At 43.0% G+C, this 25,448-nt stretch overlaps 1 protein-coding gene across 10 annotated transcripts in view; it reads left to right on the top strand.

The window, feature by feature from the left end:
- BNC2 (basonuclin zinc finger protein 2) overlaps positions 1-25,448 on the top strand; it is a 471,942-nt gene that overhangs the window by 89,948 nt on the left and 356,546 nt on the right. For 3 of the 10 annotated variants that reach the window (XM_090038759.1, XM_090038748.1, XM_090038757.1), the window contains exon 2: positions 8,650-8,690. The exons of the other annotated variants lie outside the window; for them this stretch is intronic. The gene's annotated coding sequence lies outside the window, so the exon portion shown is untranslated. The remainder of the gene's footprint in view (positions 1-8,649; positions 8,691-25,448) is intronic. 10 annotated transcript variants of the gene reach the window in all.

Raw genomic sequence — 25,448 nt, 5'->3', positions numbered from 1 at the left:
GATATGGTGTTCCAGAATGGAAAATTTATTTCCTGATTGTTTACATTTTACTAATCAAACCTGCCTTGATTGGCTCCAATGTAGAGAACTAGGAATTTGATTTTTGTAATTTTTTTTTCTTTTAGAGTGAGCAAGAAATAAAGAATTGACATTCACAAAGATTGAACTGGTGGTTTAAATATTTCAGTAAGTCATCACTGCATCTATAATTTTGGAAGTTCTCATCTGAAAGGTGGGAGTAAAAGTCCCGAACTCTGAAATGCTGTCCTTTCCCGTTTTATCACAACATGGATTCAATACGTTTCTGGACATGCCGCCAGTTCCCTACTTTTTAACATTTTTTTTGATAAAGGAGTAGGTTGAGCATTAAATAGTGGAAGGTAGTTGTTATTTATTTTAAGACAGTGGTTCTCAACCTTTTTAGACTCAAGGCATGGCAAAACTTTCCAGAATTCAGTTGTACCCCATTTTAAAAATGACAGTAATATAAATATATTATAAATATTATGTTATAAACATTATACTCCTATTATTCATTAATACATTATTAATTGCTTATATAATTGTAATTATATTTTATTTGCCCCTTCAGGCCACTGACTGGGAGTTGTCTCTTAGCTGTGTCTGGCTCATTACATGTTTTCTCCAGTGATAGCAGTGGACTCCCCCTCCCCCATACTATACATGGCCCCAGGGGACACATGGGGATCAGGAAGCACTAGGCCAAGTTCTTCCCTTAGTTCCCCAGCATAATTTCCCCTGAACAGACAGAGTTTGGGGAAGCTGGCTGGCAGGAATGAGCTGCTGGGCTGCATACACAGTAGGGCTGTACGAAACTTTGGTTCCTGATTTGATTCAGCGGAGATTCAGCCTGATTCAGTGGCTGAATCTCCAAATCTGAACTGAATTAGAGGACACTTTAATCTCTCTGAATCAAATCGGAACCCTTCAAATCAATTCGGAGAGATTCGGAGATTGGGACATGAATGGTGCTGTGGTGGTGGGGCAGATGGAACATCCCACAGAAGCACAGGGAGCTTCCCAGTGTGCTCGGTAGCAGACCCAGAAATGGACCAGAAGCACTTCCAGTCCGCTTCTGTACCTGCCGGGGAGCATGCTGGGAGGACTCCCTGCCCCTCCCCCACCTCAGTGACTGTGCCTCCTGGGTCTGGCGGGGGCCACTCGGGGTCTCCCTGCAGCCGATTGCCGTGCAAGGGGGACCCCCAGTGTGCTCCTTGGCAGACCCAGAAGTGGACAGGAAATACTTCTGATCTACTTTCGGGTTCGTCACTGAACACGTGGAGGGCCCCCCTGCATTCCTGTGGGACGCTCCATGTGCAGCATTGCAGCGATCATGAGCCGCGCCTGCTACCTGAAGGTATGTAGAAAAAATGTTTAAAGCTGTGTCTGTGGCCGAATTGCTGATTCTCTGAATCAGCATTGAATCTACAGATTCAGATTTGGCCGAATCGAATCAGGGGCAGTGATCTGAATCAAGTAATTAAGTCACTGTCCCTAATTCTGGCCGAATCCGAATCAAATAGGGCCCACTTCGCACACCCCTAATACACAGTACCTAGGGAATGCTGAGGGGGTGAACAAGTAGGGTGTGAATAAAAGGACACATGAGTCTCAGGAAGGGGGAGGAGGCAAGCAAGGGCAGTGCCACCGCTGCCATGGCTAGATGGAACTGCGCCACCCACTTCTTGCAGAGCCAGATCACATGCTCCTGCCACCGCCTTTACCAGTCAGACGCTACCTGGTGTATCTTGGAAACAGAGGTGCATTGTGCAGGTGGAGCTGTCCCATTTGCCTTTCTTTTAGGAATCGCTTAGGAGGCAAACTGAGAAGTTCCTGCACTTGAAAGTCACACTTGCCTGCATTATATTATGCAGGCAGGCATGTTGCTTCTGCCACTGCCCTTCCCAGTTTGGCTTTGACATGCTTCCTGAAAACCATGGGCAGCTTCACCCTGCAGCACTGTTGTAGGTGTTGAGGCACTCTGTCAGGTTCTTGCAATACCCCTGGGTGCCACAGCATCTTATTTGAGAACCACTGTCTTCAGGTGAAGGCATTCACTTTTGAATAGTTATTTCAGTGTATTAGACTCCAAAAGATAGTGGGCCACATAGTAAGTTGGTGTAACACTGGAGGGCTTCATTGACGTCAGTAAAGGTGCAGCAGGGATTACACAAGCTAAGACTCTATGTTAAAGATATTTAAAAAGCATTGTTTTTATGTTTTATCCCATTACCAAAATTACATTGTACACTGTAGATTCTAGCTCTAAGAGGTCTTGGGATATCAGTAAATTAGGGTGTGGCTACAGGAAGCAATTACATTGATTTAAAAAGGAAGAACTCACTGCGCATCAACCTAATCCCTAGTTACTGTTTCATGTCTGCTTTATGCCTCAGTCATTGGAGGCTACATTCTGGCACTTCAGCAGGTTTCTATTCAGGGGTAAATTGCCCCAGTTTAGCTTCCATTTTCTGTGGGAGGCAGAATAGAGAGGTGCTTGCATTTTTTAGGCTGGTTGGTTAGAAAAAGACTCTGGAAACTCTAAAGAAGACACCTGCAATAGTGCTTCAGCAAGCAGGAAACCTTACTTCTTGAAAATAGACAGACGATTTGTACTGTAGCTTCTGTCCTAGGAGTGAAGCAAGTGTTTCTTGAATCAGTTTGAAAACCATTCAGTGTAGCAGCTTTAGTGTACAGACCCAAGTTCATGTGAGCATTTTAGAACATTTTTGTATACAACAAGCACCCCAATATGGCAAAATGTTAAAACATGACCAGTTTGCCTGGTACAGCTATTGATCTAAGATATTGAAATTCATGCTTGGCAATGCTGATTAGCTTGGTTGTATGACTATGTTGTCAGAAAGGAGGAGGTTTTAAAGTTATGTTTGTGTTTGGATTTAATTTGTATGGTAAGTTAAGTATGAGATTTATGGAGTGTCATGTGCAGAATGTTTTATTTACTCTTCCAAAGACTATGAATACATGCAACATCTGAATTTGATCTTTGGAAACCAAGTTCAGGAAATATGGCATAATTTAATACTAATTGTCTCCCTTAATTGCACCTTCCATCTGTTTATTTGCTAGTTCTGTATTTAAGTCATTAGAGTATTTGTTGCTCTATTACTGGTTGTATTTCACTTTCTGGTACTATGCTCATTTTAAATAATGTCTTTGCTTTATTTTATTTATATACTATATACTACGGTTACTTTATTCTTTTGAAAAACATGTTAATTAATTGGATTTTTTTAACTTAGAATTTATCAAAAAGTAAACTGTTTTTCTCAGTGAAAATGCACAAGAATGAGAGAATAGCATAGGATTTCAATGTAGACAGAATTTAACTGCTCCAACAAGTCTGGTCCCTAGAACCAAAGTGGCACACAGCATGTTCTTTAGGCAGTTTAACAAGAAAAATTTGGTTCCAAACAGCTAAAACTCTGTGTATAATATTTAATTGTATCAGTATTAAATGACATGCTATTATGATAAAACTGTTACATCAGCAGGCTCCTGCAGAGATACAAGTATAACAAAATAGTTGCAACTTTAAATCTGTTTCATTAAGGGTTAAATTTACACTCATTAAAATCCATGTTGCTGCAGAAGCATGCAGACATTTAAATGCTCTGAAATAGTAACCCCTTTTCCCTTCCTTCTGGCTCCTCTCCCCTTCAAAGTGGCTAAACATTACATTTGTCCTTAGCCTCTGATCATACAAAATGTTTGAATGCCTTTAAAAAAAGAGGTGCTGATTCAGCATCTACTTAGGTTGGGGTCTTTGTATATCATTGTTTATAAGGCATAAAATTAATTTGCTTATGGCAACATGTAAGGGAAGTCTATGGAAGTGAGGATTTTAACTCTTACTTTATGAATAAGTAAAACATCCCTGAAGAATATATTTCTACCTATTCTACTTAATTATATATGAGTCTATGATAATGAAAATGAATGTGAAGGGTGGCTGTAATTTACATAAATGCCTACTATTTCTAATCAAACATTGTTTGTAAAAATATTTATTTGGGATATTGCCAGCTGGAGAAAAAAATGATATATTCCACACCTCTTTTTATAAGAAAGAAAGTGTGCTTGTATGTCTGTATGTATGGGTCTCACAGGATGTTCATGTATGTACATTCGTAAATGCATGGTAAAGGCCTGTCTTAGTAGCCACCCCAGGGCCTCGTTGAGGTAGTCTTTAATTAAAGGTCAAACAAAATTGTACTGGAAACCTTAGGGAAACTTAAAAGTGGTCACTTAAGACAGGGGCTGCCTGTTAGATTTAGTTCTTAGGGCAGGTTTTGCTTATAAATCTAAATGTATAGCATATCTGTGGAGCCTTTCACAGTTGAGCATGACTCCTCTGCTTATTCACTGCTGGCATAAGGGTGGCACTGCTGGCAAAAAAAACCCCCTGTGGATTGTTGAAAGTCTAGAAGATAATTTTATTCCAAGACAGCTACGTTTTTGTGAAAAGGTTACTAAATTGATAATATTCTCTGAATCAGTTGTGGAGGGAGGGGCTTCAATAAATAGTGATTTTCTCTAGGGACTTGGCCCTGCATCTTTTTGATGTATCTAATATTCCCAATGGAAATAAAAGAAACAGAGGGAGGGAAAAGGTTAGAGTCACAAAACCCAGAGACTGGCCATGTGAGTGCAATGTGGTGCCTTTGTGGTGTAAGTATCTGCAATTAGGTTTTCTGTAAACCGCACCTTTAAATATAAGAAGGCTGTCTGCCCATCAGACTGGAGGCAAAGCCTGAAGAAGATTTCAAGATGGAAGGCTGTGGAATGAGAAACAGACTTTTTCATTAACTTAAAAATGAAGACATAATTGAAAGTACCAGTTTTCTATATGGGAAAGGCAGATGGAAACAATAATAAAATGAATTACAATATGTATCATCTATAATATGTAAGCAGTGCATAATATGTGCAGGAAATTGTAGAAAGAGTCAGAAGAGGGTTGTTTTATTTACAATATTTACTTTATTCTTAGAAGCCAGATTTTGCTTTCAAATATTCATTCACAATTGGAAGAGATGCATACACATTGTGGATTGAATTCTGCCCTCTTTTGTCAAGTTGCATAGGCAACATTTATGACATCTTATTGTAGCTTCGGATTCAGAGTTTCAGTGTTGCTCTAGACCCAGGCCAAAGTTAGTCTCCAGTTGATCCAGTTATAAATGGCTACCAGATTTTTCAGGCTGAGGTGACCAAGGTGGACAGTTGTGAGGCTAGTCACAGCACTCCGTTAGGAAACCAAAGTGTCCCAACCATGCCAGCTCCATGGACCTATTAAAGTCAGGATGATCTTTGACCTTTGTTATTCTTTCCCGCCCAAGTATATTTTATATATACTGGGTGTCTAAAGGGGATAGAGATGGGGAACAGAAAGGAGTAATTTTACTGGGGTTTTATTTACTGGAAAAGGCCCACCAAAACATGAATTGAGCATTAGGTTAAATAATACTAGGCACATCTACATGTGTGCTTTACTGCAGTTGACTAATTAGCTCTGTAATAAAGTGTCACCATTTACATGTGTGTCAGTATTAGGCTGTAGTAAATTAATTAACTCTGTCATAGAATAATACTGCTAGGGACAGTACTATCCTATGGCATAGTAATTACATGTGCTGAAATGCATGTGTAGACGGTGAAAGTGGCTGGATGGGCCACAATGGTGCTACAGTGTGGCAGGGGCTGCTTACCACTTAGCTCTACACTTTAGTGCTATCGTGCCTGAACCAGCCCCTCTGCAACAACACCACCACCTGCAGCCTGGGGCTGATCTCCTGGGGCTGCTGCCAGCCTTAGGCTGCTTTACCCAGGCTCAGACAGCTGTGGTCCCAGACACATGTGGAAATGCTCTGCCTGGGAACAGCTGACACTGGTGCAGACTGCATCAGAGTTTATTACGTTGCCTTAATGGCATATATAGATGCACTCAATTTGTTATAAACTGATCCAGAATAAATAGAGAAGGATTTTACACTTCTGTATTAATGTAGCATTAAATGATATTAACTAGGTCATTCACTTCCCAGGTCTGCTACAAACTGCGACCTTGGGAAAATCACTCAATCCCCCCTGAATAATTCAGTTTCCATTTTGCAGCATATGGACAATGATAGGAATTTCCTCTTGTCCTTTATCTGGTCTGTATAGATTATCCTGGTCCAGAAGAGTTCGCTTTCTCATCCTGTGTATTTGTATAAAGCCCACTACATTCAGGCTTCAATTTTGGTTGATGTTTCCAAATACTACTAATAAAATATTTTTAATTGGTGCTTCCTTATTGATTAGAAGTAGTCAGGTTCTTTTGCTTTATACTGCAACATAAGTATGGTCTTTGATCAAATTTATTAGTCAACTAAAATAAGAACTATGCTATGTAAGAAGTTTGTAAAAGTATGGACCCCAAATCCTATACTTTTCAATCTGGGAAATATCCTTGTAATATCTTTGCCCCAGATTTTAATTTTGCTTACCTTAATACCATTAAGAATAACTTTTATTTGACTTGTACTGTTAACAACTTCCTATTTCTTACCAGCTTCTGAATGTGTAGGTAAACTCCTCCCTCTCCTATTTTACATGGCTTTGGGAAGCATGCATAGCTTCCTGGAAATTCATCTTTCAATGGAGGATCAGATACAAATTTTGAATGAGATAGAAATTAGAATATTGGGGAAATGTGGTGCATGTGGGCTCTTTGGGGTATGTGTATACATGTGTTCTTCCTCACGATTTATCTTTTGTACTGCAAAATACACAAGTGAGCATTAGGCATACTATCAGGACATAATTTCTATAATTTTCAAAAACAGCGTCTAAATGTTTCTGTGAGTGTACCCTAATTTATTTTTCAAATTGAATAATGAAATTATTTAGTTTTAAATGGGTACATAAGTGAATAAGATTTCTTCAGACTCTTGCCCCTCTCTCAAAGCATGTTTCTTAATAGAAGTTATTTATTATAGCCTAGAGGTAGCTGTTTCCCATGACAGCCCTTATTTAATATATTGGCAATATGTCACTGGAGTCTACCTGTGGCATTTACATTTTTAATATTTTTCCCCAATCTTTTAGATCTGTTTTTTTATATTTAGCTAATAATAGAGAAATCTCTGGTATCCTATCAAATATAATAAGTATAGTTGGTGGGCTACATCTAATACATTGGCAATCAGGACTTTACATATATATAAAGTTCTTTCTATTTCTTGACAGTTGGGGGAACCCTTTTGCAAAAGCTGGCAGATGCATTATCTCTATTAAAATAGAAGGGGTAAGACCACAAAAAGTCCAGAGAAAAAAAAGACTTATTGTAAAAAGACTGTTTGGTGTTAGGTGCATGAAAGGTGAAGATAAAACTCATTCAGTAATGGCTAATAGGCAAATAGTGCAGATAGATAGGAACACTGAAGCTAAACCAAATACATCACAAGCTGGTGTCTAGACTCTTGTAAAAGGACTAATTTACAGGGCTGTAGGCAGTAACCAAGTGTTTCTGTAATTACTGTTGAGAAAAGTCCCTTGTTCTATGCTGCTGTCACTGAGAGTAGGAATTCATAATCTTTTAGGAAATCTTTTTGTTTTGTTTATTCACAGCAAAGTTTTTTGCTGTTTGATGACATGACATGTATGGTCCTTTTCTGCTGTCAGCAATTAGGAGAAAGTCTCAACAGAGCAAGAAAGCTTTGTGACACAGAGAACATTTGCCTGAAATGTTCCCATGTGAGCCATGAGCTTGGGTACACTCTGAAAAGGGGGAAAAATAAGGCTTTTGTTAGCGTGACAGGCAGGCAACACAGGCAAAGTTTAACCTAAATCCTTTCGTTGATATTGGAAAGTCATAAGCCTTCAGATGACACTGGCACATTCAACACGCTGTGTGATCTGGGACTCTAGTGTTTGTATCGCTGTGTGAGTATGTGTACAGTGTAAACATTTTATGAACTGCAGTTTCTGATCCATCCGTCTGTCTGGGCAAGAATGTCCCTTGATACTAAAAAGAACAGCAATCAGGACAGAATTGGTCAATGCGGCATGTCTAATGGTGGGAAGATATTTGAAGGACTCACTATAGACACAATAGACTCTCTAAATAGCCTCTTTGCACCCTGAGTCTTATTGCAAACAGGTTCATTAAGGAGAGAGATTCTGACACACAGCATCACAGTAATGAAAGTAGCTCTGTTTTTCTAATATTGTGTCTTGCCACTTCAGTTATGCTGCTGGTACAAGATTTCCCTTGTGTTGTTGTATATTTCTCCAGAAGAAGAATCAGTCTTCATAGAATATACAATTATTTTGTACTGGAATATATAACTCATACCTAAGATTCAGTCCTTCCTGTTTATGTGAACTAGTGTAAAAATAATTGGCAAACACATCTTTGAAACCCCAAAATGCTTACACTTGCAATTTGAAAGGCTTAAAGATGTTGAAGATACAGTTATAATAGGAAAATAATTATATGATGCTCTAATAAACTTTTTTGGATGCATGAAACAGTGTCAAATATTGTCCATGATCAAATATAAAATGAAATATTAGTATGCCTTTTCCCAAGTGATATCTTTGGGTTTTTTTCTTCTTTAGGTTGCAAAGTGTAAGTTCATAGTGGAGGAAAAACATAAAAGGTTAGTCTGCCCTGCTTTACATATAAGTACTGTGTGACTTTTTAAACTGTTGGATTGTTTAATTTGCACCGTGAACATTATGACCGCAGGAAAAAAAAGGTAATATTGGTTTAAAAGTGGATATGGAAAATTTAATGTGCTCAAGTGGGAACAATGGCATATTAAAAAAAAACCCACTTATGACACAGATCTAATAATTCACTTGCCCCTGTAGGACTGGGGTATCAGCTCTGATGCCGCTTGGTAGTTTATTTTTATATACACCCCTGGTCCCTGTTGTATATCCTGCGTATGGGTTCCACAGAAAAGAAAGAAAATAACCTTTAGGGAAATCAGCTTAGAAACCTTTCATTAAATACACTGTGCTTCATATCGTGTCGTTCACAAAATCTCCAAGAAAGATAGAAAGTGTTATCGGAGTGCATGTGTAAAATACTGTATTTGAATACTATAATTTGCTTTAAGATTAAAGACTATGAGTATAGGCATATTAGGTATTTCATTATTCACTTATGCCTAATGGATAATGTGGCAGGGGTCTTTCTTTTTTCTGTTTTTTCTGCTTCTTCCTTGCAGAGAAATGCAGTGCTTTAACTTTTTTTTTTAATGCTAAAAACATTCGTGCCTTACTGATCATTTCTTTCTGTTTTGATGGGGAGGGGTTCCCTAAATGAGTCAGATTATTACTTCTTTTGTAAAATGGATACATTTTTTTAGCCTTTTACAAGTAGAAACATTGACTAAAAGGCACCTACATTGTGCTGAGGAATAATAAAACTTAAAATTATTATTTTGGCAGAGACAGCAACATGGTACATTTGTAATTGGGAAGAAAGATACTTTTATTAAACTGAATCTCTGGTTTACCATCAGGGTTCATGTATTATCAGTGGCTGGCCTTTAAAAACCTATAAATGCCTTATCATTTTTGTTGACTATTCATGCAGCATGTGCCAGGCATGCCAAGCGCAACACCACTGTGCCTATACATGTAGCTGCTTTTTCACTAATGCAATACAGACAATAGAATTAAAACCAGTTTACTGCAAGCAATATAGAAGGTATTTTCTGGACACCATTAAGGGTTAAATTACAGGATGTATTTTCCTAGCTACATGAGGCTGACAAATTTACAAACTCAGGGGCATTCATAGGCCTGATTCTTATTTACTTTAAAGCTGCTTTGCACTGTGGTGGCCTAAAAGTGTAAAGCAGTCTCAGTGTTGTAAAACGGAACGTAAGTACGCACCACTTTCTCCTCATTCCCTATTTACCACCTTCCTCCTCACCCTCTCACCCACCAGCCGAGTGTGATGTTCATCAGTATTTTTTATGCTTAGTGGAGGAGTGGCAGGTGTGTTTTGTGTGGTGGCAAGTTCAATCCCTATGTAGTCTAGAGGAAAAAGGTGAAGGTTCTCTTCTACCTTTATATGAGCAGAGGATGGACCACATGACAGATATTAGTAACCTTGTTCTATGTGCTATTGGCAAGTGCTAAGATAGTAATAACTAGGACAATATATGAACCTTTGTAGAATAGAACAAAAAGTTATTGTTAGGGGCTATTAGTATGTTCCCTTTAGGAGCTGGCATGCTTTTAGGTGTTGTTGTGTTTGAGTGGCATGTAGGTCACAAGGCCAAATTCTACCTACTGAAGGGAAAGAGATGGACAGAATTTGTACAAGCAGGTGAACATGGCATTAAGAGAAGTTAATATACATGGCTGTGAAGAAACCCAGGGAGAATTTTTCAGCGTTTTCCTAGAAGTAGGACTTAACTTCATGTGGATATTTAGAGACCATGGTTAGTTTCAGAAAGTTTATATATATGATCAAGAAAAAGGGAGCCATCTATACTCATTGGAAGGAGCATTTTGAAGACCTTTTTAATTGAGACTCTGCTGTTGAAAGGAATGTTCTTAACTCTATCCTGCAACACCCTGTCAGAAACGATCTCAGAATTCCTCCAACCCTTGATGAGGTGAAGAAAGCCCTCAAGCAGATGAAGATTGGCAAGGCACCTGGAGCTGATGGAATGCCTGCTGAAATCTTCAAGTAGGGGGGAGAGGAGCTCACATCACAGCTCCATGCCCCCATCTTAAGGATCTGGAATGATGAGGAAATTCCAGGTGACATAATGGGTGCTATGATTGTGACAGTCTTCAACAAAGGAGACAAATCTGACTGTGAAAGTTACAGAGGGGTCGCCTTGCTGTCCGCAACAGGAAAGATCATTGAGAACCCTCCTGAACCATCTCCCTTGACTTGCTGAAGAGCTCCTAATGGAGTTTGTGTGGGTTTAGGGCATCAAGAGGTATGACTGACATGATCTTCATTGCTCTCCCGTAGTAGGAAAAAACCTGGGAACAATATAAACCCCTTTATGTGGCCTTCTTTGACCTTGTGAAATCCTTTGACTCAGTCAACTGAAAAACGCTATGGAGGATCCTCCTGAAATATGGATGTCCATCAAAATTCATCACCTAGTTCACTGCCATCACAGATCCCTTTGAGGCTAAGGCAGAAATTTAAGCAAGGCCTTGTCATCACTCCAATACTTTTCTTGATATTCCTTGTCACAGTGCTACATCTGACTACCAACAGGCTTCCAGTTGGAGTGGAGCTAAACTACTGAATGGATGGTAAGCTATTTAATCTCAGCTGTCTCTGAGCCAAAATCAAGACCACATCGACCTTAGGGGACTTTGTTAAAAATAGGACTTTGTCTTTTTTAGTGCAACAAGTCCTCTGTGGCTTAAAGCACTCCAGTGAGACTGAGGACAATGAAGTGGGAGTTGATATAGTAGGGATGGGGTATTAAGGAGTGGTGGAGCCCCATAGGAAGACTTGCAGGAAGATGTTGGAATTATCATCAGTGCCATAACTCCAGCTCCCATTAGATTTGTATTACTATCTAATAAGATGTGGCAGGCGAAAGCACACCATCAGAGGTAGAAGACCACAGTGTTCCTGAAGCTAACTCAGTGGCACAGGTCTGCCACATCCTGGGAAGGCAGGGCCCACAACCCTGTACAGTGACACATTTACATCCAGACAAGAGAGCTATTGTCTGTGGCGTTAGACATCAAAACGCTGATGTCAGTTCAGGCCCTGGATGTGGTAAAGGTGGAGTATAGGGGAGGTTGGAGCCCCACGAAGAAGCCAGGGTGTGGGATCCAGAGAGTTACCTGAGGGGGAACTGTCTCCCAGGAAGATAGGACCAAGCCTTGGCAGGCTAGAAGGAACAGCTACCAGAATATGTGGATGACACACACAAGGACCCACCCTGTCATCACCAGTGAATAGGGAGTTGGCCAAGAGGGGACCCAAGCCCTGCAACATATGCCAGCAACACTTACAATGATAATAGGACACAGAAAAATGGGACTTGCAGAAACAGCATGTTGCAGACTGAACCAAGAACTCAGAACCATCTACCCCACACAGAAACATATACCTGAGCTGCAACAGAGTCTGTTGATCCTGAATAGGCCTCACAAGCCATTGTGGGTCCAGAGATAAGGCAGTCATAGAAGACAATCATTCTCAACTGTGAGGGTTTGCCAATGATGATATATGAATAGTTGGACCCTGCCCTTTTATGAACCTCCACAATAATCTGCTGAGGTCTTGTGTCCTCTATGTGTGCGTCCACATGAGCATGTACATGCCTCTTGCCCTGCCTCAAACCCCTTTGAGGTGGGGCAACAGGCACGTGTGGGAACAAAAAAATGCTCCCTGCACTGCAAACTTGCAGCGCAGGGAGAAAAGTAGACCCCTGGATATCCAGGGATCTAAAAAAAAGGAAGTATAAAAAAGTGGGGCAGGGCATGGTCCCTGACTGTGCCCTGAGGCAACCGGAGGATGGGTCCTCCATAGAGATGCTCTGGCTGCCAGAGCGTCTCTATGATTGCCTCTTGCCCTGGTGCTGAAACACGCGGCTGGCCACTTACTTCAGTGCCAGTGAGTAAGGGGTCAGAGGGGCTGGAGGAGGGGGAAAAGGACATCCTCGTCCACTCCCCCAGCCCTCCCTCCCCCCGCCAGTCCCCCTGAGGCCCCCGACCCCTGCTGGGCCTGGTCTCTCCTCCTGCCAGCCCCCCCAAAGCCCCCAACTCCTGCCGGGATGGCCCTGTCCCCCCGCTGGGACGGCTCCCTCCCTCCGCCAGGTCCCCCGAGCCCTGCTGGGGATGGCCCCCCCCGAGGACCCTGACCCCTGCCAATGCTGGCCCCTCCCCCCACCAGCCCCGAGGCCCTGACCCCTGCCCTGTCTGGCCCCATCCCCCCAAGCCCTCCCTTCCCTGCCCCCACCCTATACTGAGCCCTCATGCCCCTTTGCTGTCCTATGCTGCCCAGGGGGCTCTGCCAGGAGGCCCTGGAGCCCCCCACCCCTGCTTCAAAGGTAAGCAGGGGCTTTTTTTCCCATTTTTTTCCTGTTCTTTTTCTGGGGTTTGTTTTTAAGTGATGGTGCCTGGGGTTGTGGGGGTAGCCTTGGGGGTGTGGGGGTGCAAGTTGGGGGGTGAGGCTGGGTGGGGAAGCCATTGCGGGGTCTGGGGAAGTGGAGGGGTGGGGTTGGAGGGGCAGCTATTGGGGGGCTGCAGCAGCTGATGGTGGATGGGGCCAGATGGGGCAGCAATCAGGGGGCTGGGGTGGGTCATGTGGGCCTTGCAGGGGGGGTGGTAGCTGGGAGGCTGTACCCCTTGTGTGGGGGACGAATCCCCTGTTGGGGGTGTAGCCCTTGTGTGGGGGCTGAGCCCCATGTTGGGGGAGTCCTAGTCCTTGTGTGGGGGGACCAATCCCTTGTGTGGGGGCCATCACCCTGTGGGAGGGCAGCAAAATATGTATTCATGAATTCATGAAACCTGTATTTAGAGTTCACTTTATTGTTATGATTAGAAACTTGCTTTAGCACTGTAGTTATATCAATAAAACATTGCCCAACTGATCACTGTCTCTGTCTCACTCTCTCTCTTTTTATAGTGGTGTTTTGTTTTACTTGTGGAGGAACATAGTTTTGCGGGTATTTTAGAGAGTGATTTTGGGATTTTTTTTTTACCAGGGGTTTTTCAGTTTTCCAATAGGGAACACCAGAATTTGTGGCAGGACCCTGCTGGCTCAGAGCTGGCACCTTGGACCCATCTGGCAGTGGCTGACCTCTTGGCCAAATGGGGCAAGGAGGACATGCTTTGACAGTTCAAAGCAGGCCACCACACCCAGAACATCTTCTGGGTGATAGCTGCCCAGATGGCCAGGCAGGGGGCACAAATGTCAGTGCTGCACAAAGGCCAACCCTGCAGCTGCAGTCCACTGGCAGCTGGCCCAGAGGGGCAGATGCCTCTACTGGCTCTGCAATCCCCATTCAGGTCTGGCAGGTGCACAGCAGGTCACAGCCAGGCAGCAGCCCCCACCGCCAGATTGTTGCAGTGGGTAGAGTTTGCAGGGAACTCCCAGGGCTGCTTCAGCAGTCCAGCTGGCACAAGGGGTACCAACCCAGGTACCAACTGACTGGACCCCAGAAGTTCCTGAGAACTAGTAGCACTGAGCTACTTGCCAGGGTGGCTTTTTATATTGCTGGGGCCAGAACAGGGCAGCTTCTTATACTGCGGGGGACAGCACAGGTGATGGCCCCAGGATCTAGCTCCCCCTGGCTGAAGATCCAGGAGGAGACAGGCAGGGTTATTTTGCCACTAGCGGCACAATTTGCTCTGCAACAAAGTGCATGTTTGAGCATGTGTGCTGAGGCAAAAAGCCCCGGCTCAAATTTACACCGCTTCTATTTGAGCTGCTGCAAACGCACATGCTTCTATGTGTGGACACGCCCTATCTGGTCAAAATCCTCACAGTTGAGATGGACACTCACAATCAACATTTTTTTCTTCCAGGTTCCTTGTAAATTTATGTATATGCTGCCAATTCTAGAAAATGGCCAAGGATGTAGAAATGCTTTGAAATGCCTGTGGATATGAAGGAGCTTAAAAGCATCTTACCAGAAATTAAAAGAAATTGTCTTGTCATAGCAGTGAAATTAAAAAAAGAAAAAAAAGAAAACCTGGGCAGATAATGCATTCTGTAAATTCTAGTGCTATGGTATTTTGCTTTTTTTACCTTTTAATTTGTTTGTTTGTTTAGCACATCTCCTGATAATATACTGCTACAGGAAAATATTAAATGAAAAACCAAAAGCAAACAGATATAGTGTACATGACTCCAACAGGTTAAAACCAGGGCTATCCAACTGGTAGCCAGCTGGGTGCAAGCAGCCTATGAGGGGTTAAATTGCAGCTATGATGTAAATACAGAAATTCATTTCAATATCTACCTTATATTTAGAAGGGACTAGACAATGATTACTGTATTTATTTGAATATAAGATGACCCCCCTAATATAAGATTCTATATATGGAAAATGTATGAATTTGTTATAGTTTCCCAGGAATAGAATCTAATTATTGGAAGTTGGCCTTCAATTTCTCCCCCTCCCTCTGCTACAATAGGGAAAATAAATATGGGGGGGAGGGGTTAGGTGGCCCCCTTGCCCTCTACTTCCCAGCTTCCTCCCCCTGCAGCCTCTTCTGTCCCCACATTCCTGTCAGACTCTGAAAGCACATGAAAGTGAGGGGCAAATTTGAAAACACTGACCTGGAAATAAATACACCTGTAGTAATCTGCATATGGGCAAATTACCATGGGTACCCAACTTAGTTTGCTGAGAACTGATACATTTTACCATTTTTGAAACTGCTGGAAGTTTTAGGATGGGTACTTTGTAAATACACTTTTAAGCTGCACTTTTGTACGTTACGTATATTGCAAAGTAGTCACAAGATTAGTCCAAAACCAAAAGGCTCATGATTTTACCATATAGTTAATTGGACTGGTAAATTATGCAGCCAAGTGCACCCCCAACAGAGTCAACAGCATTTCAAGCCATGAGGACCCCACGACTCAGCACTGGTCAGTATGTGTATGTGCTCCAGATACCCCCACAAAGGATCCATGTGCTAATTAGCCCACACTCATGACTGAAACTAGGTGTTCTTGTCATGAGTCCTGGGATCCTCTAAAAATTTACATGCAAATGAGGTGCTGGGCAGCCTGGTCCGGCTCTATTTCATGGAAGGTGGGTCACACAAAAAAAGCAAGGGTTCTGGGTAAACTGTTTAAGGCCCTGTTAGGTGATGTTTGCCAGGCATTTAAGGCTGGTGAAGAAACAGGACTCATTGGAAATGGGAAAGACAGTCACAGCTGAGCTGTGAGAATGAAGAACAAGTCAAAACGTATTCAGTGTAGTGGCACTGAGGGGGACTGAGCATAATTGGCACTACCACATATCTTATTCAGATGGGCTGCACTAGCTTGTCCTTGTGGTAGGTTCCCATCAGTATGTTTCCCCAGTATTCTATATGTTTTATAGTCATGCTTAGTGTTGTCTGCATTTAATCAGTTTCCATTACTGATCACATAACTGCTTTTGGCAGTAGTTTAATGATCGGCAAAGTATTTGATGAGATTTCATTGTATGCAAAAATAGTATGAGGAGCTTCTTCTCCATGCTGACTGGGTGGAAAAACCTTGTCTAATATTCGAGTAAAGACAGTATTTTGTATGGATTTGGTTTGCTTATTTTTCATTGTTAATTACTGCTATTGTGATAAGGTTAGCTCAGTGAGATATCCTTAATATGTTCAAGACATAACAATCTCTTCTGGAGTAAGTTCCAGATTCTTGGGCCAAGGTCAAGAAAGTTCTGTGTCCTTACCACATAGATTTTCCTCTTGAGATTCACATTTACTTGTTCCAGTGGCACATAGCTGTTGAAAGAGATGATCCTTGGCTGACCAGAGAAATCCAGAGCAGCCTAAGGGCAAAAAGCGGGGCATATAAGCAGTGGAAACAGAGAGATTACTAAAGAGGAGTATGCCTCCTCAGCTTGCAGTTGTAGGGAGGCAGTTAGAAAGACCAAAGCTACCATGGAGCTGAGGATGGCATCCCAAGTTATGGATAACAAAAAATTGTTTTTCAGATATATAGAGAGTAAAAGGAAGGCCCAGGGTGGAATAGGACCACTACTGAATGGGCAAAAGCAATTGGTGACAGACAAGGAGGACAAGGCTGAACTCCTTAATGAGTTCTTTGCCTCAGTCTTCCTAAACGAGGGGCAAGACAAGTCTCACATGGTAGAGAGGCAACAGCTGAGTGCCAGACTACCAAGCGTTGACCCTGAGATGTAGCAGAGTTATTTGGAAGGACTGGATGTGTTTAAATCGCCAGGCCTGGATGAGGTCCATCCGAGGGTGCTGAAGGTACTGGCTGATATCATTGCACCGTCACTGGCAAGAATATTTGAGCACTTGTGGCGCATGGGCCAGGTCCTGGAGGACTGGAAAAGGGCCAATGTGGTCCCTATTTTCAAGAAGGGGAGGAAGGAGGATCCAAGCAACTATAGGCCAGTCAGTCTCACCTCCATCCTTGGCAAAGTCTTTGAAAAGATTATAAGGCACATATATGTAAGAGCCCAGCAGGAAAAAATATGCTGAGGGGAAACCAGCATGGGTTCATAGCAGGTAGATCATGCCTGACTAAGCTGGGCTATTTTTATGACCAGGTTACAAAATACCTGGACGCAGGAGTAGGGGTTGATATCGTTTACTTAGACTTCAGGAAGGCCTTCGATATGGTGTCCCACCCCATACTGGTGAAGAAGTTAAGAGGCTGTGACTTGGATGATTACACAGTCTGGTGGGTGGCAAATTGGATAGAGGGTCATACCCAGAGAGTGGTAGTGGATGGGTCGGTATCAACCTGGAAGGGAGTGGGTAGTGAGGTCCCGCAGGGCTCAGTCCTTGGATCGATACTCTTCAATTTTTTCACCAGTGACTTGGACGAGGGAGTGAAGTATACTCTATCCAAGTTTGTGGATGATACAAAACTGTGGGCAGAAGTGGACACACCAGAGCAGGGAACAGCTACAGGCAGACCTGAACAAGTTGGACAAATGGGCAGAAAACAATAGAATGCAATTTAACAAGGAGAAATGCAAAGTGCTGCACCTAGGAAGCAAAAATGTCCAGCACACCTACTGCCTAGGAAATGAGCTGCTCAGTAGCACGGAAGCTAGCATGAAGCAGAAAGGGATCTTGGAGTCCTAGTGGACTCCAAGATGAATATGAGTCATCAGTGAGACGAAGTCATCAGAAAAGCTAACTGCACTTTATCATGCATCAGCAGATGATACTTCCCATCTATCGAGCACTGGTCAGACCGCAGTTGGAATACTGCGTGCAGTTTTGGGTGCCACACTTCGAGGGATGTGGATAACCTGGAGAGGGTCCAGAGGAGGGCCACTCATATGATTAAGGGCTTGCAGGCCAAGCCCTGTGAGGAGAGACTAGGGCACCTGGACCTCTTCAGCCTCCACAAGAGAAGGTTGAGAGGCGACCTTGTGGCTGCCTATAAATTCATCATGAGGGTGCAGAAGGGAATTGGTGAGGCTCTACTCAACAAGGCGCCCCTGGGGGGTCACAAGAAATAATGGCCATAAGCTAGCAGAGAGCAGATCTAGACTGGACATTAGGAGGAACTTTTTCACAGTTAGAGTGGCCAAGGTCTGGAATGGGTTCCCAGGGGAGGTGGTGCTTTCCCCTACCCTAGGGGTCTTCAAGATGAGGTTGGATCGGCATCTGGCTGGGGTCATCTGAACCCAGCACTCTTCCCTGTCTATGCAGGGGGTCAGACTCAATGATCTATTGAGGTCCCTTCCAACCCTAACATCTATGAATCTATGAATCAGTTTGGTCCAGTCTCAATAAGGCCTTTGAACATGAGGATCTGAACTTGGCATTTGATCCAGTATTCCATGAGGAACCAATGAAGGGAGCAGAGTACTAGATACACTGTTGTGAAACCATGGTAGTTAGTTTTAGTATTTCTATACCTTGGCACAGAGAATTGCATTAAGCAGGCCTGAAAGTCAAATGTTGTAATCTTCACAATTGAAAATTGAAAAAGATGTTTCTAGCCTGTTGGCTGTCATGGTATTGACAGACTACAAGAACTCTAGATAAAACCCAGGCTGTCTACTATGTTTTGTGATCTGAGGGTAAATATCTTCAGTAAAAAGAATCTTTTAGAAGTGAAAAATACTTTCCCCTCTCTTGCATAAACATCCTTGCAGTTTTTCTAAGAGTTAATGTCTGTCAGCCCTTTCTTTATCCATTTGTTGTTTTCAGCCAAGTTATTGAAAGTGGGAAGATGGTGCAAGTTGCACTGGATAAGAAGGTGAAGGCAGTACATTCTCTATTCTGGCATTTTATTCCACACAGTTTTAGTGTTGTGCTGTATCCTTTTTATAGAAGTTGAGCAAGTTGAAGGTAGTTTAATAATATGAGTATGGTTGTGTGATTGCCACTCTTGTCTCCCTTCACATCCTTCTGTCAAACTCACTTCTTAAAAGCCACTGCCAGCTGAAAATGGCTAGGCAACTGGTAAGATGTAATTAGTGCTTATGGTCATGTTATCATGCCCCACACTTCCCCTTTTGTTCCTCTTCCCATTTTTTTTTTTGTTCTCTGCTAACCAGGTTTGTAAAACTCTGGGTAACAGGGCTGTCATCTTAAGTGTTTGTGCAATGGCTAGCACAGTAATGACCAAGCCTTGATTTGGGCAGCCTGGAACACTACCATAAAGTAATAAGAAAAGATAAATCAGTTACTGCCAGTAGCATGTGCTGCCTTGTAGCCTAACCTGAGAGGTGTTCAGAGTGTCAATACTGCACAGTAAAGTTGTAGGCAACCTATAATAAATTGTACAAGGATTCCTTATATTAACATATGTTGATATCTATCTGTCCCTGTTCTGTCCCCCCAGCACGGATTGTCTTATTTTATGTTATTCTTTTACAAACTGTCAAGAAGCTATGAAAATGTAAGGGGTGGTGGGGAAGGGAGAGCATCAGTGACTCTGGTTAATGACTGTTTATAGACAGCATGTACAGACATTCAGTCTCCCAAGAGAAACTCTCCCAGTTTCCCACTCTCCCAGGAGTGATTTAAACCTGGTTGTTCCCAGGTTATTTTACTTTGGGAGAAAAAGCCTGAACATCTGTACTCTCGTGGTTTCTACTAGGACAGCAGTAACTCTCCCAGGAGAAACTAAATGTCTGTACAAGGCCAGAAATTTACTACATCCTCTGTTTCATGATGGTTTTGTTGGACAGAATTACCTTCAAGAACATTTTGTAATTTGAGTCTGTGAGCATCCAGGTGAAGACCATTATGATGGTTAGTTTTTGCCTGGAGATTGTTGCATTAGTCTGATTTAGGTCCAGGCCAGTAAACTGTCCTTGTGTTATCTACATCCATGTCTACGTCAAAAAAATAGATCCAGTGTGTAATTGGAGGTGTCTGTCTGTCCATCTGTCTATGTAACTGAGAGGTAGTGTGCACATCTCTTATGCCATTGCCATGTGTGTGTCCTTTAGGGTATACACCTGAAGGCAGCATTTAAAATCTAGGCAGTTGCAAAGGGTCTCATGTAACCACTGGCCCAGTCCTTCTTTGTATCTCGTATTGCATGCTGCCCATTAGCCCTTTCTTATGCTTCATTTGTCAGGAGTGCCAGGGATTCTAACTGTACTCCGTATCTGTTCTCTTGTGTCATATTTTGGAAATGTCCTTATGAAACCACTGCTGTTTGTCAGCAGTGTAAGAACGCAGCTGAATGCCTGGGGTGCTTGCTCATATAGGGGCAGTGGCAACTCATAGTTGCTGCTGCTGCTGCAATCACAATCATGCAGCTATGGCAAAAGCCATGTTTTTGCCCTCCGTCTCCATCAGCACTTTGGGAGTTTGCCTCTGTCGCCCCACCCTAGTTATGCCACTTCTGTTAGAAACTGAGGATAATAAGCTACACCTTCAGTAAGTGAAATGTACTTAAGCTCTTCAGCAGGTGCAGGAGCCCACCACGCTCCAAGCTGCAGAACTAGGAAGTTATGCTAAGTTGAAAGAAATTAACCTCAATTAAAGGGAATATTGATTGATAGTTATAGAGATAAATATGATATATCACTCAGGAAAAAACTACATTAAAAAAACATTAAAGTTGTGACAGAAAACACTGGAAGTGAGGAAATTCATGGTGAAGGGTGAAATGTAAAATCGTTTACCTTTAAAAAAAATTCTAGAGTAACAGAACACAGTAAGGAATTAGTTAAGAATATCCCCCATTGTGCCTAGATATTAGGATTCTAATCTTTAGGGTGTGTTCTCATCTTGATTTGTAGATTTTCTGCAGCTCAGATCTCATTAAGCATGTTAAATTCAAAAAGCATTATGCTTTTCACCTGTGAATTTCTTCTTTTTTTCCCCAATTTCAGGGGGTTTTTTTCTTAGTCTCAAATTCTTTTGCAAGAAACTTTGAAGCTTTATATCCAAATAAAAATAGTCATCTTTATTTTTAATACAATAATGTTATGTGCTAAATAATGGATGTGATTAGTCATGTACACCAAGGAGTGGGTGGGACAAGCTTTTCACCTATGATACTGCCAGTATCTACCATTTGGGCTTTAAAGAAAAAAAAATATGTAGCATCTCTCAGCAGTAGTAGGTCACTTAGCTTTTCTGTAGGTCTGGTAATAATTAGGGCTGTGTGAAATTTTGCCAGCTGTTTCGTTTTGACGCTGTTTCGACTAGTTTCGAGCTGACACAATGAAATCGAAATGAAAGGCTTCAAAACAGACTCAAAATGAAGTGAGGGCAGTGGAAACATTTCTAAAGTTTTGAAACATTTTGTGTTTTGAAGCTGGGCTTGCTTCCAGCTAAAGAGAAACTAAGGAGAGGGAGGGGGAAGAGCGGGGAAGGACTGCTCTTATATTGACTGTGTAGCTGGCCAGTGACTGTGATCCTTCCCTGAGGTCCCTTCCAGTCCCAGTGCTCTGGGGGAGGGATGGAAAAACAGCATAAAAAGCATTGTTTGAACTGAGTTTTCTCTGTGCCTTCACACTTACAAGTGACACAAGTTTTGCTCTGGACAGTTTGAGGTGCATTTTCCCAGAAACCCCTGCACCTGTCTTCTTGAAACTTGGCAGGCTTCATGGCCTCAGGAGAGGCTACCATCCATGAAATTTTCACCCCACTGTGCCTTAACACATACACGTGACACGAGTTTTGCTTTCAAGGCTTTGAGGTGCAGTTTCCCAGAAATCCTTGCACCTATCTACTTGAAATGTGGCAGGCTTCATGGCCTCAGAAGGGGCTACCATCCCCACAAGTGTAATCTGAATCAGGCAAGAAATGACAAAGTTATAGGCAGTTTCATGCTTACCCATTATAGCCTATGGTCAAAACAGCAAAACAGTTTTGACAAAATGAAACAGAACAGTGGTTTCGAAATGAAATGAAACTCAAAACAAAACACTATCCCATCGAAACAGTGAAACAGAAGTTGAAACAAAATGGTGCTGTTTCGCACAGCCCTAGTAATAATGTGCAATATCATTCACTTATTTGTGCAATTTCAGTGCATGTCAAAAGGACCAGATTCCGCTCTGTTACATCTGTAGAATTACAGGATCAACAGAATTGTTTATATCATGCAAAACTGACAGCTAATCAAAGCAGGACAGTGTCTATATGGAGATATAGTTAGGTGTAACTTTAGTCTGTGTATTTATGTCAGGTAAAAAGCAGCAGCCATAGGCAAGTAAGTGCTGGTCCTTTGGCCTCCTCACTGAAAGCAGCTGCAGTAAGATTGGCAGCCAAGGAGTCATCCCTTCCATTGAGAAGCTGCACTGTTTTTATTCTTTCATCTTTACCCAGAGCAGAGAAGGGGAAGTGATAATTACATTGAAAGGCCACATTTAACAACCATCTCTTAGATGATGATATACAGTAAAAGCTCTGTTATCTGACATTCCTTGGGAACGAGGGATGCCAGATAAAAAAATATGCCAGTTAATTCAGTGGCCCTGGCCACTGCTTCTCACGTGTATCTGGGGTGTCCCTCTGCTCCTCCTGCGGCATCACCTCCCCTCCTGCAGGACAGGGAGGCAGGTACCGCACAGCCCTGCACAGCCTGGTATGCTCCTGGGCCATGGGGGCTCGGCAGCGCAGGCTGCTTTCCCTGAAGCATGGGGGTTTGGAGAAACTGGAAGTGCCATGGTGGGCACTTCCGGTTTCACTTTATCTTACAAGCTGGGATGCTGGTTAGTGAGGCATGCCGACTTGTAAGATGCCGGATAACAGAACTTTTACTGTAGATGTTTCTAGAGAATTAGCACAGTTGAATTCCTTTGAATGGAATGACACTTCTCTATAAGCTCAATGAAGCTTCACTATAAAGAGTGACCGTCCTCTGAAATGTAAGTAGTATGAGACCTTCACTTCAATTTAACTATAAACTAAATTTCATTCTAACAGTTGTCTCTCTATAGTTTCATATGGTGTGGGGAGGGTGGGGAGGAAGAACCTGTAAAGGTGGAAGAGTGCTTATCCTCACAAAGCCCCAGTGGTGATAAGAAGCTTTCAGTAGAGGTACACTGCACAGTTATATTGTCTATTGTATATTGGAAATTTTAAAATAAAAAATAACACCCCTCTCTCCCCAACTCAAATAAAATTTAACCAGGGATAAATGAGTCTCAAGTGGGCTAGTGCTGTTTCTGAAAGTTCATCCAAATTCACAGTTGTTTTTTTGCCTGAACAATCTGAATAGGGCAACTGTTTATTTTGGATAAGCTTCTGGACATCAAGTGCCCTTCCTTAAGATCTGAGGAAGCTCTCTCATCTATACAGTTGGTCCAAGAAAAGATACCACAAAAAATTTTGTCTCCTGTATATTTCCTGGACCATAATGGCTGTAACAGCATAGAAAATTTGGAGTGGAAAGGACCTAAAGAGTAGACCTGTGTGAATAGGGATGATTTGGATTTGGATTTGGCTGATTCAGAGGACAGTGATTTGATTCAGAGATTCAGATCACTGTCCTGAATCAATTCGGCTGAACCGGCTTCGGAAGGTTTGGCGCTGATTCCGTGATTCGGCCATAGACTATAATGGGGAATCACTGAAATACCTATAACCTTGTTGTTTTTTGGCAGATTTGGATGAAATCATGAAGGATGGTAGCCCCTTCTGAAGGCATGAAACCTGCTATGTTTTAAGAAGATAGGTGCAGGGGTTTTTGGGAAACTGTACCTCAAACTGTTCAAAGTAAAACTCGTGACATGTGACTTTGTGTGTGTGTTAAGGTGAAGTGGGATGAAAATTGCGGGGATGATAGCTCCTATTCTCACCCTTACAACCCCACTGCAACCAATAAGCCTCAGGCTTCTTAAAGATCATACAGGTCTGGCCTTTCCCCAGCTAGGTGGCTGGAGGTTTTCAGGCATCTCCTGCTCCTACCCGCCTTTCACCAGGGAGATTTGTGCCACCAGCAGTCCCCCCAGGTCCCTACCCTGGCAGGGTATGGTTTTAGGTAATGCTCCTCCTCCCCATATAGCCCCAGCCTATACCTCCAAGTTCTTCCTGGCATGGGAGCTCAGCAGGTAGATGTTCTTCCCCTGCTGACTGGTGAGAAACTGTACTGTCACCTCCAGCTCTGAGAGGTGAGAGTTGCCTCATTAGCACCTGTCCTGACACATACATAGCCCCTCGTGTGGGCATAAGGCCTGCCAGGTTCTGTGAAACTACACCTCAAACTGCTGAAAGCAAAACTCGTGTCATGTGTGTTAAGGGGTAGGTTGTAGCCATGTTGGTCTAAGGACATAGGCAGACAAGGTTCTTTGGGTCAGTCTGATACTTTTTATTAGACCAACTGAGCAGTTGGAGAAATTCTTCTTTGCAAGCTTTGGGGTTTACAAACCCTTCGTCAGGCTGAGGAAGCATCTAGTGTGCTCTTCCTGGATGGAAGGAATAGTAAAGAAGCCAGAGGCTGGCATGTAATGCAGGCAAGAAAGCCAGTCAGTGAAGGCATGCCCTTGGTCCACAATGGCAGCGGCTGGTGTGGAAGAGACTGGCTTGTGCTGGGAGTGCTGGCATGGGAAAGTGGGTCCCCCTCTTCCACATTCCCTTGCCTCTGCCCTTCTGCCTCCATGACTCTGTTTACCAGCACCTCCGTCCAGTGATCGAGGGTTTTGGTGCTGCACATGCTCCCCTTCACCCTCAGGTTGGACATGCCCACCAGCACCTGGAACATATTGGACCACAACAGATCCAGCAGTTTTTTGATGCCCTCCTTCAGCCACCTCACCAGTGCCTACAACTTGCTTCAACCAGGAACACTGATCCCCTGGAACTTCTCCATTTCATTCTTAAGCTCCCTCACTGCAAGGATCACCTGGCTAAGAAGGGCATCGCCAGCACTGAGGGTCTTGGTGGTCTCGAAGAATGGCTTGAGGACCCCCAAGATCTGGGAGATGGTATCCACTCCCCTCTAAGAGGGCCGCTGATCCTAATCTCCCTGAGCAAGGCTATGTCATGGATAGCCTTGTGTTGTTCCACCAGCCTTTCCAGCATCAGGTGTGTGGAGTTCCACCGAGTCTCCACATCCTGCATGATTTCGTGCTGCGGGATGCTCAGCTCTGCCTGTTTGTCCCACAGCATTTTGCCCCTCTTGATGCTGTGGTGGAAGTAGCTTGCTACCTTCCAGCATTTTGAAATAAGCTGGCTGGTCATGGTAGTAATGGTGCCGTCACTGGAAGCCCTATTCCCCTCCAAGGTGTCCCTGACTATGAGGTGGAACTTGTGAGCCACACAGTGAATGC

This window comes from Crocodylus siamensis, chromosome 3 (genome assembly GCF_052110815.1).
Source record: "Crocodylus siamensis isolate JL-2025a chromosome 3, ASM5211081v1, whole genome shotgun sequence".
Lineage (NCBI taxonomy): Eukaryota > Metazoa > Chordata > Crocodylia > Crocodylidae > Crocodylus > Crocodylus siamensis.
The sequence above is the reverse complement of the archived record's forward strand: the minus strand, read 5'-3'. Positions and strand labels throughout refer to the sequence as shown.